Below are 19,500 nucleotides of genomic sequence, written 5' to 3'. Positions count from 1 at the left end.
TCTAAAAGGAAAACATCTAAAAGGTGGATAGATAGATAGATAGATAGATAGATAGATAGATAGATAGATAGATAGATAGATAGATAGATAGATAGATAGAAAGATAGATAGATGATAGATAGATAGAAAGATAGATAGAAAGATAGATAGAAAGATAGATAGATGATTGATAGATAGATGATTGATAGATAGATGAGCTGCTAACTTTCTCCTCTAAAGTCCAGAATTAGTACCTGGTTAAAATGACAGATTTAGAAAGAGATCAAAAGTGTGGACAGGTGTGCAGGAGGCCAACTAGGTCACACCCACCAAGCAACCAGGCAGACAGCCCCTTGCTAAAATTTTTGAAGCCCACACCCTGGACATGTTTAGCCTTTAGGGCAGAGGACTGAGGATATTAAGGGGATACCTTTTAAATACTTGAAATGAAGTCTGGTGGAAGGTCAAGACCTTTCCCCCTGTGGTCTCATAGCAGGAGACGTGGAATCATTTACGGAAAGGCCGTTTCCAAAGGAAGGTTGACATCCAGTGAGACCCTTTCCTAACAGCCTGAGTTTGTGCGGCTGCGTGGAGCCACAGGGAAGTGGAGACCTAAAAGACGATCTATCTGAGATTTCCACGCCAAGGAGGCGGTGGGGGTCAGATCCATTGGCCTCTTTGGGGCCTCTGCGGCTCTAGGACTTTTATATTTCTGTAATGGCTGCTGAGCTGAGCTTTTGAAATATCCCCTTCCTTAAACATTCCTTCTGGCTTTGTCAAGGTTATCTTCTTTTTTTTGCTGACCCATCAAGCCGTCCTCGGCTGGCGAAGCGGTTCTGTAGCTGAGCGAAAGGCAACCTCGCATTGAGCTGGCAATCAATCCAATTTACTGGCATAATATGAAGATTTGTTAACAGATTAGAACGTACTTCCTCTCCTTGTTTATTTGGGGAACAGTTGAATTAGTGAATGTCAAGAAGGAATCTCAGAGGGTTTCCTTTTAGGACTTGTGCACTACTTCATCGACAGATACCTCCTACCATCCCTAATTATCTAAAAGGAAAACATCTAAAAGGTGGATAGATAGATAGACAGACAAACAGATAGATAGACAGACAAACAGATAGATAGATGATTGATAGATAGATAGACAGACAAACAGATAGATAGACAGACAAACAGATAGATAGACAGACAAACAGATAGATAGATGATTGATAGATAGATGATTGATAGATAGATAGACAGACAAACAGATAGATAGATGATTGATAGATAGATAGATAGATAGATGATTGATAGATAGATAATGGATAGATAGATAGATAGATGATAGATGATAGATGATAGATAGATGAGCTGCTAACTTTCTCCTCTAAAGTCCAGAATTAGTACCTGGTTAAAATGACAGATTTAGAAAGAGATCAAAAGTGTGGACAGGTGTGCAGGAGGCCACGGCTGCGACAGGCAGTGCTTGTGGCATGTTTGCCTTTCTGCTGCTGGGGTTGGAGAACCTCCAGCTAAGATTCCATGCAGTTCGGAGAACCTCCAGCTAAGATTCCATGCAGTTCGGAGAACCTCCAGCTAAGATTCCATGCAGTTCGGTCAGATCCATTGGCCTCTTTGGGGCCTCTGCGGCTCTAGGACTTTTATATTTCTGTAATGGCTGCTGAGCTGAGCTTTTGAAATATCCCCTTCCTTAAACATTCCTTCTGGCTTTGTCAAGGTTATCTTCTTTTTTTTGCTGACCCATCAAGCCGTCCTCGGCTGGCGAAGCGGTTCTGTAGCTGAGCGAAAGGCAACCTCGCATTGAGCTGGCAATCAATCCTCTCTGCTCCACCAGACACAAGTAGTTTGGCTCCATCTTATCCTTCTTCCCCCTTTTTTTCAAAGAGGTTGTGGGTTTTGATGCAACGTTGAAATCTGCCTGGAGAGCAATTTTTCTTTCCCCCCCCCCTTTTATCAATTGCCAAATGAAATTTTGTTCAGGAGAAAGAGAGCAGGCGAGGAGGGGGGAAGCGAAGCGAAATCAATCCAATTTACTGGCATAATATGAAGATTTGTTAACAGATTAGAACGTACTTCCTCTCCTTGTTTATTTGGGGAACAGTTGAATTAGTGAATGTCAAGAAGGAATCTCAGAGGGTTTCCTTTTAGGACTTGTGCACTACTTCATACGACAGATACCTCCTACCATCCCCTAATTATCTAAAAGGAAAACATCTAAAAGGTGGATAGATAGATAGATAGATAGATAGATAGATAGATAGATATGGATGGATGATGGATGGATGAGATGGATGGATGGATGGATGATAGGTAGTGTGTGTGTGAGAGAGAGAGTGAGAGAGAGAGAGGTTGGATGATAGATAGATAGATAGATAGATAGATAGATAGATAGATAGATAGATAGATAGATAGATAGATAGATAGATGAGCTGCTAACTTTCTCCCTCTAAAGTCCAGAATTAGTACCTGGTTAAAATGACAGATTTAGAAAGAGATCAAAAGTGTGGACAGGTGTGCAGGAGGCCACGGCTGCGACAGGCAGTGCTTGTGGCATGTTTGCCTTTCTGCTGCTGGGGTATATTGCAGTATCCCAATGTCAGGTTGGAGCAGTCCCTGAAAAGTGGGGGCGGTATAAGTCAAAAGGTTGGAGCAGTAAATGGCCTTCCTCCAACTAAAGAGAGAATAGGTGAGGATTTATTCATTTAGAGAAAGAGGCCGTGCAAGAGGGAAGCAGGCTTCCACTTTTGGGAAGTGGCCACTTTGGATAAGATGGGTTGTTTCTAAATTGATTGGTTGGAGATGATAGATAGATAGATAGATAGATAGATAGATAGATAGATAGATAGATAGATAGATAGATAGATAGATAGATAGATAGATAGATAATGGATAGATAGATGATTGATAGATAGATAGATGATAGATGATAGATAGATAGATAGATAGATAGATAGATAGATAGAAAGATAGATGATAGATGATAGATAGATAGATAGATGATAGATGATAGATAGATAGATAGATAGATAGATAGAAAGATAGATAGATAGATAGATAGATAGATATGGATGGATGGATGGATGGATGGATGGATGATAGGTAGTGTGTGTGTGTGAGAGAGAGTGAGTGTGAGAGAGAGGTTGGATGATAGATAGATAGATAGACAGACAAACAGATAGATAGATAGATAGATATGGATGGATGATGGATGGATGGATGGATGGATGGATGATAGGTAGTGTGTGTGTGAGAGAGAGAGTGAGAGAGAGAGAGAGAGGTTGGATGATAGACAGACAGACAGACAGACAGACAGACAGACAGACAGACAGACAGATAGAGACAGACAGACAGACAGAGAGACATGGATGGATGGTGGATGGATGAGATAGATAAGATATATAATTGGTAGATAGATAGATAAGTAAGGAGAGACGGAAGGAAGGGAGACAGAGAGAGAATAGATCCATAGACACAGACTTTGTCTTACAACTATAATTAAATCTGCAACTTCAGTCAGAAGCCGTGACAGCAATTAAGCAAGTTATCAGGTTACCCCCACTTTTACACTCCCATTTGTGTGTGTGTGTGTGTGTGTGTGTGGGGGGGGGGCAGTCATTAAACAAGCACTGTGGTTGTTAAGCAAACGCCACCATCCTTTTTTGGAAAAAGCACATTTGGGACTCCAGTGACGGAGTTCCCACAACTCTGGAAAACAAGCTATTCCATTGATGAATTGTGCTCACTATCAGGAAATTTCTCCTGACTTCTAAATTGGGTCTCTTTTTGGTGAGCTTCCACCCATTGCTTCTTGTCCTGCTTTCTGGTGCTTTGGAGAATAAGTGGAACCCCCTCACCCTCTTCTCTGTGACAGCTACTCAAGTACTGGAAGACGACCCCCCCCCCTCTAATCCTTCTCTTTGACAAGCCAGAGGCATACCTGGCTCCCTCAACCGCCCATCCAAAACATTTATCATGTTGTTTTTCCCTTTGCACTCTTTCTAGGATCTCTGCATCTTTTTTAAAAAATTCGTTTAGAGCAGGGGTCTCCAACCTCGGCAACTTTAAGACTTGTGGGCTTCAACTCCCAGAGCTTTGCTGGCTGAGGAACTCTGGGAGTTGAAGTCCACAAGTCTTAAAAGTTGCCGAGGTTGGAGACCCCTGGTTTAGAGTCTAAAATACAAAATACAAAAGCAAATAGCAGGAAACACAGAGGAGGAGGAAAGGGAAGAGAGAAGTATAATAATAATAATAATAATAATAATTTAATTTTTATACCGCCCTTCTCCCGAAGGACTCAGGGCGGTAAACAGGCAAATAAAATAATACAATATATTACAATAAAACACATTTTAAAAAACTTATTCAAAATAGCCTAAATTTAAAATACCATACAAAATATAAAAAAATAAACCCCAATAAAATCCATATTTAAAAACCCTATTTAAGCCAGTCCTGCTCGAAAGAATAGATATGTCTTCAGCTCGCGGCGAAAGGTCCGGAGGTCAGGAAGTTGTCGAAGTCCTGGGGGAAGCTCATTCCAGAGGGTAGGTGCCCCCACAGAGAAGGCTCTCCCCCTGGGGGTCGCTGTTTGGCTGACGGCACCCTGAGAAGACCTTCTCTATGGGAGCGTACCGGCCGGTGGGAGGCATGTGGTAACAGAAGGCGGTCCCGAAGATATCCTGGTCCTATGCCAAGTATGGAAGAGAAGTGAGGGGCTCTGCATTTCAAGTACATGAAGGTCCCATTGAGACCACAGGAAATAATCGCTCACCGATCGTGTCGTTTGGGAATTAAAGAATTTTGCCATACTCTTAGTCTAGGACTAAGGGGTGTCAAACTAGAGGCCCGGGGATGTGTGTGTGTGCTTAGGTCTGGCCTGTGGGGACCACCCTTGAAACAGCAAAGGACCAGCCCGCGATGCCTCTGCCAGCAAAAATGATGCTCAGGAGGGCCTTCCCAAGTTCTGTTTTTGCTGGCAGAGGGTTGCAGGAAGCCGTCGCAGCCGAAAATGGAGCTCGGGAGCCCGTTTTCACTGGCAGAGCGCTCGGGACACCAACAGGTGCCCCCGACATGAGTTCGAGCTGGCCACGCTCACCCTGCCCCCCCCCCCAGGTCAAACACGACCTTGATGCGGCCCTCAATGAAATCGAGTTTGAAACCCCTGGTCTAGGATGTAAAGGTAAAATTATTATTCGAAGCTATTTAAGGGATTTCGTACAGTATTAATCAAACCAACCCCCCTTTTTTCCTTCCTCCCTGCCCTGGGCTTACTTTACGCAACATTAGCTAACGCAGGTCCAGCAAATCACGTGATTACAGAAGACATTAGCAAGGCTGGCTGCACCGAAAACACTGAACCGTACGAACAAGCGCGTAAACACGTTCATTGTAGGAATGGTCAAATCGCTGTCAAAAGCGAGTTTTCCTTAAAAGAGGCCAACGGCTTAATTTTTTTTTTTTTTTTACTGGTTCCTTTTTATTTATTTATTTATTTATTTTATTTTATTCAATTTTTATACCGCCCTTCTCCCGAAGGACTCAGGGCGGTGTACAGCCAAGTAAAAAACACAGTATAAACATTAAAAGAAATTAAAACAAACATATTATAGGTGGCCAAATTTAAAACAGTTTAAAACATTAAAAAATAAATAACCCCAATAAAATTTTAGGCCAGTCCCGCTCGAATAAATAGGTGCGTTTTCAGCTCACGGCGAAAAGTCCGAAGATCAGGCACTCGACGTAAACCAGGGGGAAGCTCGTTCCAGAGCGTAGGAGCTCCAACAGAGAAGGCCCTTCCCCTGGGGGCCGCCAACCGACATTGTTTGGCGGACGGCACCCTGAGAAGGCCCTCTCTGTGTGAGCGTACGGGTCGGTGGGAGGCAAAAGGTAACAGCAGGCGGTCTTGTAAGTACCCGGGTCCTAAGCCATGGAGCGCTTTAAAGGTGGTAACCAAAATCTTAAAGCGCACCCGAAAGACCACAGGGAGCCAGTGCAAACTGCGCAGGAGTAGTGTTACATGGGAGCAACGGGTTTTCAAGTCTTTAACCCAGCCAGCTGTGATCCACATCACTTATTTCCTTGTGCAATAAACGCCCTAATTTGTAACCCCTTGCAAACTTTTTAAAGATACCAAAAGACCAAAACAAACAAGCCTACCACCAAAAAAAAAAAAAAAAAAGGCGACTTTTGGAAATGGATAAACATGTTCTAGGACCGCGATGGCGAACCTACGGCATGTGTGCCCGAAGTAGCACGCGGAGCCATGTCGCCTGGTACATACGCCGTCACCTGTTCCTCTTCCGGGTTTCTGGCATGTATGCGCGCGTGACGATCAGCTGGTCTTTTTGCATGCGACAGTGCTGGAAACTAGAGGAGCTCATCTTCCGTTTTCCTGAGTGAGCATGTGCGCCGGCCAGCTAATCGTCGCATGCGCATACGTGCCAGAAACCCGGAAGAGTAGCTGGCTGAAACCGGAAGTTCAGTAGCTGAAACCGGAAGTTCATTTTCCAGTGCGCACATGCGCCCTGGGCAGCTCTTCCAGGTTGCGTCCCAGATGTGCGCATGCCCTCAGTGCCGCAAAGGTTCGCCATTGCTATTCTAGGAAAATGTTTGCTCCTCTCCTAAAGTCAGTATGGAGTCCATATAATGACACTTCGAACCGAATTCTTTCCCAAGATTCATTCAGAGACAAAAATCGGAAAACCTCACACCTGTGATCTGCGCATTAAGTTGCGAGAGGTCTTTAAGATGAGGAACGGTTGCAGGAACTGGGTATGTCTAGTCTAGTGAAAAGAAGGACTAGGGGAGACATGATAGCAGTCTTCCAATATCTCAGGGGCTGCCCCAAAGAAGAGGGAGTCAAGCAGGGGTGAAATGCTCCCGGTTCGGACCGGATCGCCCGATCGGGTATTGATGGCGGCAGATGGTTCGGAGAACCGGTAGCAAAAATCCCTGCCCCCCCCCCCCATGCCCAGCTGAGCCATGCAATCATCAGTGGGGTTTTTTTTACTTTTTTCCTTTGGCCGAAAAAATGCTTTTAAAAGTAAAAAAAAAAGCCTCTGATGATCACGCGGCTCGGCTGGGATCGTCAAAGCCTTTTAAAAGCATTTTTTGTACAACCTATTCGGCCAAACAGGTTGTAGAAAAAATGCTTTTAAAAGTAAAAAAAAAAATAGTTGGCCACTCCCAGCCAGTCACATTAACCCCCCACTACCAAGCCACGTCCACAGAACTGGTAGTAACAAATTTTACATTTCATCACTGGAGTCAAGCTATTCTCCAAAAGCGCCTGAGGGCAGGACAAGAAGCAGTGGATGGAAACTAAACAAGGAGAGAAGCAACTTAGAACTAAGGAGAAATTTCCTGACAGTGAGAACAATTGATCAGTGGAACAACTTGCCTCCAGAAGCTGTGAATGCTCCAACATTGGAGATTTTAAAGAAGATTTTGGACAGTCATTTGCCTGAAATAGTACAGGTAGTCCTTGACTTACAACAGTTCATTTAGTTACAACAAAAAGTGAATTATGACCATTTTTCACATTGGTACAGCATCCCCAGGATCATGTGATCAAATTTTGGATGCTTGGCAACTGGCATGTACATATGACAGCCGCAGTATCCCTGGGGTAACGTGATCCCCTTTTGCGACCCATAATTCAATGTGCGCCCCCCCCACGCATGTGCATGCAAACACACACACACTCGCGCTTCCCCTGCTTTTGGCACGGTGGGCCCAGTAGGCCCTTTTTTCACCCTCCCCAGGCTCCAGAGACTTTCTTGGAGCCTGGGGAGGGAGAAAACGGCCTTCTCCACTCCCCCGGAGGCCCTCCGGAGGCCGGAAACAGCCTGTTTCCTGACTTCCAGTGGGCCCGGAAGGCCCAAAAATCAGCTGGCCAGTGTGCACACCATGCTCAATCTGAGCTAGGGCAACGCTTGCATGCCACCAATATGGCTCCACGTGCCACTTGTGACACACGTGCCATAGGTTCGCCATCGCGGATCTACTCTCGTGTGCTAAAACGCCACTGTGTCTGTGGAGAGCTTCCTTTGGGATCGCCTGAAGCCTTTTGATGTTGAGCAATCTCTGACTTGAAAGTTGCTGTCACAGTCTCGTTTCCCCCTCCCCCCCGGAAGTGATGACTTTGGGGGAGGGTTTGCAATAAAGGGCCTTGGGAAACTAAAATATTCTTCCATCCTGTTTTCTTTTGAGTCCTGCTGTCAAAATTTGCACCCTCATTCTCTTGTGCACAGCCTTTGGAAGGGCCTGGCTGGAAGACGGTGGCATAGGTCGCATTGGAAGAAAAGGACATGAGGATACCCAGCTAGCCTGTGAAGGTGACTACCATGGCGCAAATGTTTGAACCTGCTTCTTTCAAGGCAGGGTAAGTGAACAGGAAGAGACTCATTAAAGGACCTGAACAGGGGTGGGATTCAGCCGGTACGGGCAAATCGAATGCTAATTTTACATCTGGTTCACTGAAACCAGTAGTTGCAAGGACTGGCTGGCCCTGCCAATCTCTCCCCCCTCCTCCCAGGGGTCTCCATGTGGCCCATTTTGGATGCCAGGTAAGTGCAGTGCTCACGCGGAGGCTCTGGGAGGGCAAAAAACAGGCCTCCCGGCAGTTCCAGAAATCTGGAAATGGGCCTATTTCCGGCCTCCGGAGGGCCTCCAGAACCCGGGGGAGGCCATTTTTACCCTCCCGGAGGCTCAAAGAAAGCCTCCAGAGCTTGGGGAGGGCAAAAACGCACCACCACCTCCGTTGCCATGGTGCAGGAGGCCAAGTAGGCCACGCCCACGCAGAAACTGGGCAGACAACCGGTTGCTAAAATTTTTGAATCCCACCACTGGCCCTGAATATCCAAACCTACCATAGAGTAGGGCCTCTGGTGGCTCAACAGGCTAATGCAGCCTGTTATTAACAGCAACTGCTTGCAATATTGCAGGTTCAAGTCCCACCAGGCCCAAGGTTGACTCAGCCTTCCATCCTTTATAAGGTAGGTAAAATGAGGACCCAGATTGTTGGGGGGCAATAAGTTGACTTTGTATATAGTATACAAATGGATGAAGACTATTGCCTGACATAGTGTAAGCCGCCCTGAGTCTTCGGAGAAGGGCGGGATATAAATGCAAATAATAATAATAATAATAATAATAATAATAATAATAATAATAATAATAATAATAATAAGAAGAAGAAGAAGAAGAAGAAGAAGAAGAAGTAGTAGTAGTAGTAGTAGTAGTAGTAGTAGTAGTAGTAGTAGTAGTAGTAGTAGTAGTAGTATTGGAGAACAAACCTGAGATTTTCCTAAACAGAAGCAGGAAAATCTTTCAACGCAAGTCAAGATAATCTGTGGCTTCGGTAACTCAGAGATGAGTTACTGAGGTAAAATCCCCTCCCCAAAAAAAGAACAGGCTGTTCCTCCGACTGCGGGCAGCCACTCCAGCATAACTGAGACGACCATTCCCATTATGAAACGGAGATGATAAATGAACCGGCGGGCTCTGCTGTAAGATATCATTACTCTGTCTTAAGCAAACTAAGGCTAGTTGTCAGGTATGAGAAGACCAGGACCGCATGTGAAGTTCCAATTAAACTGATTTATTACTCATGCCTATGCACAGGGATCTACTCAAAAGTTAGCTAAGGGTCAACGGAATGCAAGAAGGGGTTGGACTTAGTCCCTTCGGATTTAGTCCGTTTGTGACTACGCAGTTGATTCTAAGCTTATTCCTCTTTTGACTCCACCCCCCGGTTCTGCCCCTCCTTCTCCTATACTACTGCATGTCCAAGTGAAAGCATTCTGTTCTTCCATAAAGCCCCAAAGGTGCTTTTTTCAAGAGGCAACTCTGGCTTTTTCTTTGAAGACGTTTCGCTTCTCGCCCAAAGAAGCTTCATCAGGTTTTCAGAAGAAGGTCAGAGTTGAAGAAGCTTCTTGGATGAGAAGCAAAAGAGCTTCAAAGAAAAAACCCAGAAAGTCCAGTTGCCTCTTGAAAAAAAGGCACCTTTGGGACAATCGTGACCTGGAGGACTGAGAAGCCCCAGAGACATTCTTCCGTAAAGGTTGCATTAAGCAATCTCAAAATATCTCATTTGATTTTAATCAGTGGTGGATTGCCCCTGGTTCAGTCCGTGTCGTGTCCTCCTCTGACGGCCGGGTCGGGGAAGTCTGTATCAAGCGTGGCCACAAAGCCTCTGCAGCTTTGCCAAAGTTCTGTCAGAGTTCTCAGGGCAGGCAGGAATCCAAGGTGTGACTTCAGCAATCCAGATGAGACTTTGCCTGACTCAAAGAATGCCAGAAAGCAGATCCTTTATATAGGCCATGGGGTGTGGCTCCATGACTCAGCACTTATCCAGGCCTGCCCCTCCCTTCCTTTTGCTGACGTCGCCTCTCCATTCTCCGGAAGCGTGGACCTGTCCACCCTCCAGCTGCCGGCAATTCCAGCTCATGACTGACTTCATGCTCCTCAGGTTCACATGCTGTGGGGGAGGGGTTTATTTGCTCAGTCTGTCCGGGCATGGTGCCAGGACTGGGGGCTGGAGGCATGCCAGGCCGTTTGTCTGCACTATCAGTCCCTGGCTGAGATAACAGGAGATGAGAGGGGCCCGGCTGCAGAGAGGGGGGCGGACGAGGCACAACAGTCCAGTTCTTGAAAACTGGTAGCAAAATGGGGGGGGAGGCTCCGCCCACCCACCTGGATGTCATCATAGATGATCTGCGCATATGCACACATGCTCCCGTTGCGAACCGGTAGTAAAGGTAAGTAGAACCCGCCCGATTTTAATGTACGATTAACATAGCAGAATGTTCAATGATTGGTTGCATAGGTTTGGCCAGCTTCTTTTCAGTCAATATATTAAAAACTTGCTGGTTCTATGCCACTAAGAGAGTTGTTACTTCATCGCGGAAAACCACAGTTGATTGACCATCTAAAAGGGGACAGAGTCCAGGACATTGATTAAGAATCAGAGGTGAGCGTCACATACCGTAACAACTGGTTCGACCAGCACCAGAAATGTGAATGTGCGCCATCCGTGCATGTGTGCAGTGTCACAAAATACGGGAATTTGCGCACATGCACTGTCCACGCATGTGCACAGTATCACAAAACACAGGAATTCGCTCGCATGTGCCGTCCATACATGCATCCGGCATCAAGCAACACAGTGATATAGGATGGGATTGCGTCTGGGCGGGTTGGCAGGCCCACTCGCAGATCGCAATTACTGGTTTGTTCAAACCCAGCCGAACCTACAGCAGCCAATCACTGGTTAAGAGTAGTTAAATCCTGGCCTCACTTTTTGGTTACCTGTTTTGACCGAAGAGGTATTACCATTATACCTGTTGTAGTCCGTCAGCAGCCTACGGAGCTGACAATGGAGTCAGACAGCGATGAGGCTGAGGTGAGGCCAGGGCCATCGGGAAGTGAGGTGCAGATTCCAGAGCCTCCAGAGACTGATAGTAGTGAGGCAGAGGAACAGGAGGAGCCTGTTCCTAATGCACACATGAGAAGAGCTGCCAGAAGGCAAGAGCACCTCAAGCAAAAAGGGCAACTCAGGAGTAAGGCCAAGAGATGATTGGCCCCTCCCATAAGGCTTAAAACAGACCAGCACTGGCGTTTGGCCTTTGCTGGAAAAAACTTTATAGCTGCATCTTCTGCTTCGTCTTCTGTTTCATATATGTCTTTGTGGCTTCTGGACGTTTGCCAGGATACGGCCTTTGGCTGTTTCCCTAATTGGACTAAGGTTTGTGAGATAACTAAGGAATTTGTGTTGGGAGGAATTTGTTTTATTTTGAGTTGAACGATGCTGGGAATGAAATAATTCCCAGCTGTTCGAATAAAGTTTGTTTTTCCATGGACTAAGTTTATTACTACCTACTTGGGCCTTGGTCACAACAATACCTGAAAAAACTGGTAACAGGCTATTTGCTATAGACTGAACCATACTTGAAGGTTGGTTCGCTCCTTTTGTTTCCATCCATTGCTGCTTGTCCTGCCTTCAGGTGCTTTGGACAAAAAGGCACAATGGATGGAAATTAATCAAGGAGAAAACCAAAGGAGAAATTTCCTGACAGTTAGAACAATGAAAATTCATCAATGGCTAGAAATTATAACTGAGCAACATACTGAGTTCAAGCCAGAAACATGCCTCTTAGGTATATTGTCGGAAAGTTATGACAAAGCAACCATCTACTTTGTGTTACATATATTGACGGGAGCTAGAATTACATATGCTAAATATTGGAAAAATGTGAACACCCCACCGAATGATGTAATTAGGAAAATTTGGGATTGTGCAGAAATGGGACAGATTAACTTTAAAAATTAAAGATAAAGAAGACTTGAAATATTACAGGACATGGAATAAATTTTACAAATAGGTAGAGACAACGAGGTAGAAATGAGAGGGAAGTTTATGAATGTCAGTACAACAAACATGTATAAAATTATGGATATAATGGATATAATCTGGGAAAATTTGTAAATAAGCTAATGTAAGTAGAAACTTAGTTGAAGTTTTCTTTTATTTCCTTTTTGTTGTTGTTCTATTGTTGCAATTGCTGTTAGCATAGTACAGCTTTAGTTATTAGCATGTATGTTATTTATCATTGATCTCTCTCTGGTTGTGCTTTATTGGCACTGTTATCCTGACATGGCACTGTCTTTTCAATAAAATAAAATAATAAAAATAAAAAAGAACAATCAATCAGTGGAACAACTTGCCTTGTGAGTGACTCCATCACTCGATGATTTTTAAGAAGAGATCGGACGACCATTTGTCCGAAATGATATAGAGTCTTCTGCTTGAGCAAGGGGTTGGACTAGAACAGTGGTCACCAACTGGTGGAAATTTTGGTGGTCCACAGACGAATTATTTTGGGCGAAGGCTGGACGAAAACACTACTGATGGCAAAAGAGCCAGGGGGTCTTGTTCCAGCAGGGACTGTATCATGGCCTGGAACTGGCTGTCCATCCCAGTCCGCTCAGCCTCCAGGCACTGGTATCTGGCCTTGAACTCCCGTAGGTCTTCCCTGAGTCAGATCCAATTTGAACTGAGCCAGCTAATTTTGCTAACTCTTTCTCATGGTGGCTGCTTAGCTCCAACAACTGTTCCTATTGGGGCCCTAAGGAGTCCGGGTGGGCAGGTGAGGAATGGCTGGGAGGGGAGGGGCGAGTAGAGACCGGCGAAGCGTCCTTCGATGTGAGAGACATCGAGTTGGCCACGCCCACCCAGTCACATGACCACCTAGCCAGCCGGTCATTAGGCAGATCATATTAGTGGTCCGCAGGATTTAAAATTATGAATTTAGTGATCCCTGAGGTCTGAAAGATTGGGGACCACTGGACTAGAAGACCTCCAAGGTCCCTTCCAACTCTATTTCTGCTATTTCAAGACAGGGTGAAGTTGAAGCAGATCTGTTGTCAACCAGAGGAAGGTATCTTCTCACAAAAGGTGAGAAAATATCCCAGGTAGCTTAAAAGAAGGGGCCTCTGTGGCTCAGACTGCTAATGCGGTCTGTTATTAACAGCAGCTGCTTGCAATTACTGCAGGTTCTAGTCCCACCAGGCCCAAGGTTGACTCAGCCTTCCATCCTTTATGAGGTAGGTAAAATGAGGACCCAGATTGTTGGGGGCAATAAGCTGACTTTGTATATAAATATACAAATAGGTATGAAGACTATTGCTAACATAGTGTAAGCCACCCTGAGTCTTCGGAGAAGGGCGGGATATAAATGCAAATTTAAAAAAAACCAAAACTTCATTCTACCTTGTCTTTGCGGATATAAAGGGCCACCTTCCTTCGATTCCCAATCAAACCTGAATACCAATCGAATCTGAGGGTCAGGCACTCAGGCTCTTAAAATAGCCAGGAGAAAACTCGCAAATCTGCTGAGGCAGTGATGGTACCGTGACTCTCTCTCTAAATAGTTTTCTGTGGGAACCCTTCAGAAATCTTCGTCAAGCTACTGTTCACCATTTTCGTCTATTGTCCGAAGGTGAACCTCGCATTCCTCGGGTTTTAGGAAACCAGGGATATTTAAACGGAGTATTTATGGCAACAGAACTCATATGCTAAACACTCAACCTATGGTATTTCATGCCGCAGCAGTAAAAGAGCCTCAGGTCAGTCGGTGACCTCAGCAGCTGCTGCTTCGTCTTTTCCATGCGCAAGGGGGAAGTTTTCTGCCGACCGCTGGTGGCAAAATATCTTTACGGGGAGCTCAAGATGGGAGAGTCAAAAAAGCAGGGCTTGCTTGGGAGCTGGATCACCAAGGTCAGTTGGGGGCTGTGCGGCTGTTCGTGCTTGGCTCCCGCTTAAAGACAAAATTCGTCCCAGGCACTCCAGAGCTCCTGAATTGGGGGTGGGGGGGTGGCGAAGACTGGTTCAGGGACACGGATCTCATGTGGTTTCCCAAAGACCTTCTCAGCTATGACCTGCAGCACTTTAGAGCAGGGGTCCCCAACCTTTCGGACCTCAGGGACCACTAAATTCATAGTTTTAAATCCCGCGGACCACTACTATGATCTGCCTAATGACCGCCTGGGTAGTCATGTGACTGGGTGGGCGTGGCCAACTTGATGTCATTCACATTGAGGGGCGCCTCGACGGCCTCTACTCGCCCCTCCCCTCTCAGCCACTCCTCAACTGCCCACCCGGACTCCTTAGGGCCCCAATAGGAAGCAGTTGTTGGATCTGACTGAGAAGGGGGCTCAGCAGAAGCACCTCACTGAGGACTAGGAGCATAGGTTTTCCAAGCAGAGGGAAGACTTGCGGGAGTGCAAGGCCAGGTACCAGTGCCTGGAGGCTCAGCGGGCTGGGATGGTCAGCCAGTTCCAGGCCATGATGCAGTCTCTGCTAGAACAAGGCCCTCTGGCTCTTTGCCATCAGCAGCGCTTCCCTCCAGACTTCACCCCAAATAATTTTTCTGCGGACCACCAAAATTTTCTTGTGGACTACCGGTGGTCCAGGGACCACCGGTTGGTGACTACTGCTTTAGAGAATGGGTGTCAAACTCAAGGCCCAGGGGCCAGATCCGGCCTGTGGGATGCTTACATCTGGCCTGGAAACAGCAAAAGGACCAGCCCACAGTGCCTCTGTCATTTTCGCCCTCCCCAGACACCTAGAAAGGTTCTGGAGCCTGGTGAGAGAGAAAAATGGTCTGACCGGGCCCTCGTGTGCCAGGAGTGGGGGGGTCGTGCACCCATCCGCAGGGGGGGGTCGCATAGAATTATGGATGTGAGCACACATGCACACGACAGACACACACACACACACACACACACACACACACACACACACACACTGCTTCTGGCACACGATGGCAAAAAGGTTAGCCATCACTGTGCTAGATCTTCAACACATATTAAAGGAGTAAGTAAAACAAACATGAAGTCTAAGGGCAGAGTTACAGAAAACGGCGAAGAGGAAATCAAGCCTGATGCTCAGATCCTTGGGGACGTGTCACGTGAAGCAAAGGATGTCCCAGATGAACACATTTTGGACAAGGGCCACCTGCTCACCTCACTCCCTCTCCTTTCTGGAATCCATCGCACATGGCAGGACAAAAGTCACAGAACTGATAAGCGGAAGGAACTGCTGAAGGCATCTAATCTACTCTGCTCCGTGTGAGAATCCCCAACAGGTGGTCATCCAGTCCCTGTCTGAATGTTTCCAGGGATGGGGGAAGCCACCACAGCCATTGTTTCACATCTCCTCTTACTCAGCCCAAACTTTCTTCCTTCACACAGTCCAAGGCAGCAGTTCTCAACCTTAGCAACTCTTAAAACATGCGGACTTCAATTCCCATGCTGGCTGAGGATTTCTGGGAATTGAAGTCCACACGTTAATAGAGTTCGGAGGGACCTTGTAGGTCATCTAGTCCAATCCCTCCCCGCCCAAGCAGGAGACCTTACACCATTTCTGAGAGATGGCAGTCCAGTCTCTTCTTTGAAAGCCTCCAGTGAGGAAGCTCCCACAACTTCCGAAGGTAACTTCTGTTCCATGGGTTGATTGTTCTGTCAGAAAATTTCTCCTTATTTCCAGGTTGAGTCTCTCCTTGGTCAGTTTCCATCCATTATTCCTTGTCTGGCCTTCGGGTACTTTGGAGAATAGGTTGATCCCCTTCCTCCTCTCTGTGGCAGCCCCTCAAATATTGGAAGACTGCTATCATGTCTTCTCTGGTCCTTCTCTTCACTAGACTAGCCATGCCCAGTTCCTGCAACCGTTCTTCATATATTTTAGCCTCCAGTCCCCTAATCATCCTGGTTGCTCTTCTCTGCACTCTTTCTAGAGTCTCAACGTCCTTTTTATAGTGTGGTGACCAAAACTGGATGCAGTACTCTACGTGTGGTCTTACTAAGACTTTATAGATTGGTATTAGTACCAGTTCGCAAATGTGAGCGTGGGAGCATGCTCACTTTGCTTGCATGCACCACCTCTGCACATGCACGTGGCCTTTTGAGCATGTGCAGTAGTCACGCTTTATGTCCGGGTGGGTGGGTGGAGCCCCCTGCAGTTACCGCTACCTGTTCATGCAACCTGGAGATAACCGGCTGAATCCCACCAATTAGTATCTCACTTGATCATGATTGTATCCCTCAGTTAAAGCAATTTAGGATTGCATTGGCTTTTTCGTCTGCTGCTGCACACTGCTGGCTCATATTTAGCTGGTTGTCCACGAAGACCCCAAAATCCCTCTCACATTTACTACTCTTAAGCCTGGTTTCACCCACTCTATATTTGTACTTTTGTTTTTTCTTGCCTAAGTGTAACACTTTGCTTTTCTCTACATTGAATTTCATTTTTTTAGAGGGGGCCCAGTGCTCAAGTCTGCTAAGGGTTGTCAAGGTTGAGAAACACTGGACACCAAACCCTAATCCAGATGAAGAGGTCAGGGTAGCAACTCAATCTACTCAGTTTCCAAGAAGGTCACCAGAAGCCACCTAGGGAAAGAGAGCCAACACCGAAAAGAACTAAAATTATATATATTATTCTTAAAACAATATTCCAATAAGCCTAATTCACATTCTGGACACTTGATCATTTTGCCACCAAATTATAGCAGCATGGTCAGTGATGATATTCAGCTGGTTATATCCGGTTCGGGCAAACCGGTAGCGGTGGCAACTGGAGGCTCCGGCTACCTGCCCAGATGTAATCACATCTGTTTTTGAAGCTCTGCGCATGCGCAGGTATGGTTTTTACAAACCGATAGTAAAGGTAAGTGAATACCACCCCTGGGCACGATCCTAGGACGGACAGCTGAGGAACAGCTAAACCAGCTGACATCCCCATCCAGGTTCAGAAACAAGAGTCAGGAAGCAGAAGTTGAGATCCCTAGACTTATGGTCATGGGGGACTTTAACCTGCCTTCTACCGGCATGTCATCAACGTCGGCTCGGGAGTTCATGGCCTCCATGATGGCCATGGACCTGACGCAAGTAGTGGATGGCACTACCAAGATCAGGGGAGGCACACTGGATTTGATTTTCATCTCTGGACAGTGGATGAGTGATCTGGTTTTGGGAGATGTAGTCACTGAGCCGTTGTCATGGTCAGATCACTCTCTCCTTCGTCTGGACTTTCAGACCGCCACCCAACACTGCAGGGAGACGGGACCAATACGGTGGTTCTGTCCCAGGCGCCTGATGGACCCAGAGAGGTTCCTGACGGAGCTTGGGCCATTCCCTGAGGATCTTGCCCATGGCACAGCTGAAGAACTAGTCGCGGCTTGGGAACTGGCCACGGCCGGGGCTTTAGACCGTGTCGTGCCTTTGCGGCCTCTGACCCGGCGTAGGTCTTAACCAGCTCCTTGGTTCTCTGAGGAACTGAGGGAGATGAAACGCTGGAGAAGACGCCTAGAGAGTGTCTGGAGATCCAGCCGTTCGAAAGCTGATCGGACACTAGTTAGGTCTTTTAATAGGACCTACCTAGTGGCACTGAGGGAAGCGAGGTGTTCTTACGTCTCCTCCCTCATTGCGTCGGCAGATAACCGCCTGGCCGCCCTGTTTCGGGTGACCCGCTCCTTACTTCAACAGGGGGTGTGGGATGACCCGTTACAAGGGCATGCCGAGGAGTTTAGTGGTTATCTATACGATAAAATCGCTCAGCTTCAGGATGGTTTGGATCAAAATTGGGTGGATCCAGGTGAGATGTCAGAGACCCATCTTGTCGAGACTGTTTGGGATGGGTTTGATCCTGTGGCTCCCGAGGACATGGACAGGTTGCTGGGGAGGTTGAATGCCACCACATGTTTACTGGACCCGTGCCCCTCCTGGCTGGTGCTGGCCACACAGGAGGTGACACGAGGCTGGCTCCGAGGTATTATAAATGCTTCTTTGTTGGAGGGGGTCATCCCTGCCACCTTGAAAGAGGCGGTGGTGAGACCCCTCCTCAAGAAGCCTTCCCTGGATCCGGCTGTTTTAGGAAATTATCGTCCAGTCTCCAACCTTCGCTTTGTGGCGAAGGTTGTAGAGAGTGTGGTGGCATGTCAATTACCCCGGTACCTGAATGAAACTGTCTATCTAGACCCGTTCCAGTCCGGCTTCCGGCCCGGTTATAGCACGGAGATGGCTTTGGTTGCGTTGGTGGATGATCTCTGGAGGGCCAGGGATAGGGGTTATTCCTCTCCCCTGGTCCTATTAGACCTCTCAGCGGCTTTTGATACCATCGACCATGGTATCCTGCTGCACCGATTGGAGGGATTGGGAGTGGGAGGCACCGTTTATCGGTGGTTCTCCTCCTATCTCTCTGATCAGTTGCAGACGGTGTTGACGGGGGGGCAGAGGTCGTCCCCGAGGCACCTCACTTGTGGGGTGCCGCAGGGGTCGATTCTCTCGCCCCTCCTGTTCAACATCTATATGAAGCCGCTGGGTGAGATCATCAGTGGCTTTGGAGTGAGGTACCATCTGTACGCTGATGATACTCAGCTGTACTTTTCCACCCCGGGCTACCCCAACGAAGCTATCGAAGTGCTGTCCCGGTGTCTGGAAGCCATACGGGTCTGGATGGGGAAAAACAGGCTCAAACTCAATCCCTCCAAGATGGAGTGGCTGTGGATGCCGGCACCCCGGTACAGTCAGTTGCAGCCGCGGCTGACTGTTGGGGGCGAGTTACTGGCCCCGATGGAAAGGGTGTGCAACTTGGGCGTTCTCCTGGATGGACGGCTGTCCTTTGAAGATCATTTGACGGCCGTCTCCAGGAGAGCTTTTTACCAGGTCTGTCTGGTTCGCCAGTTGCGCCCCTTCCTAGATGAGGGTGCCCTATGCATGGTCACTCATGCGCTCGTCACATCTCGCTTGGATTACTGCAATGCTCTCTACATGGGGCTCCTCTTGAAGAGCATCCGGAGGCTTCAGTTGGTTCAGAATGCAGCTGCGCGGGTGATAGAGGGAGCCCCTCGTGGCTCCCATGTGACACCACTCCTGCGCAGACTGCACTGGCTACCTGTGGCCTTTCGGGTACGCTTCAAGGTTTTGGTTACCATCTTTAAAGCGCTCCATGGCATA

At 47.2% G+C, this 19,500-nt stretch overlaps 1 protein-coding gene across 3 annotated transcripts in view; it reads right to left on the bottom strand.

The window, feature by feature from the left end:
• Positions 1-19,500, bottom strand: part of TSPAN9 (tetraspanin 9) — a 160,127-nt gene that overhangs the window by 26,671 nt on the left and 113,956 nt on the right. The window lies entirely within an intron of this gene.

Source organism: Ahaetulla prasina, chromosome 7 (assembly GCF_028640845.1).
Source record: "Ahaetulla prasina isolate Xishuangbanna chromosome 7, ASM2864084v1, whole genome shotgun sequence".
Lineage (NCBI taxonomy): Eukaryota > Metazoa > Chordata > Lepidosauria > Squamata > Colubridae > Ahaetulla > Ahaetulla prasina.
The sequence above is the reverse complement of the archived record's forward strand: the minus strand, read 5'-3'. Positions and strand labels throughout refer to the sequence as shown.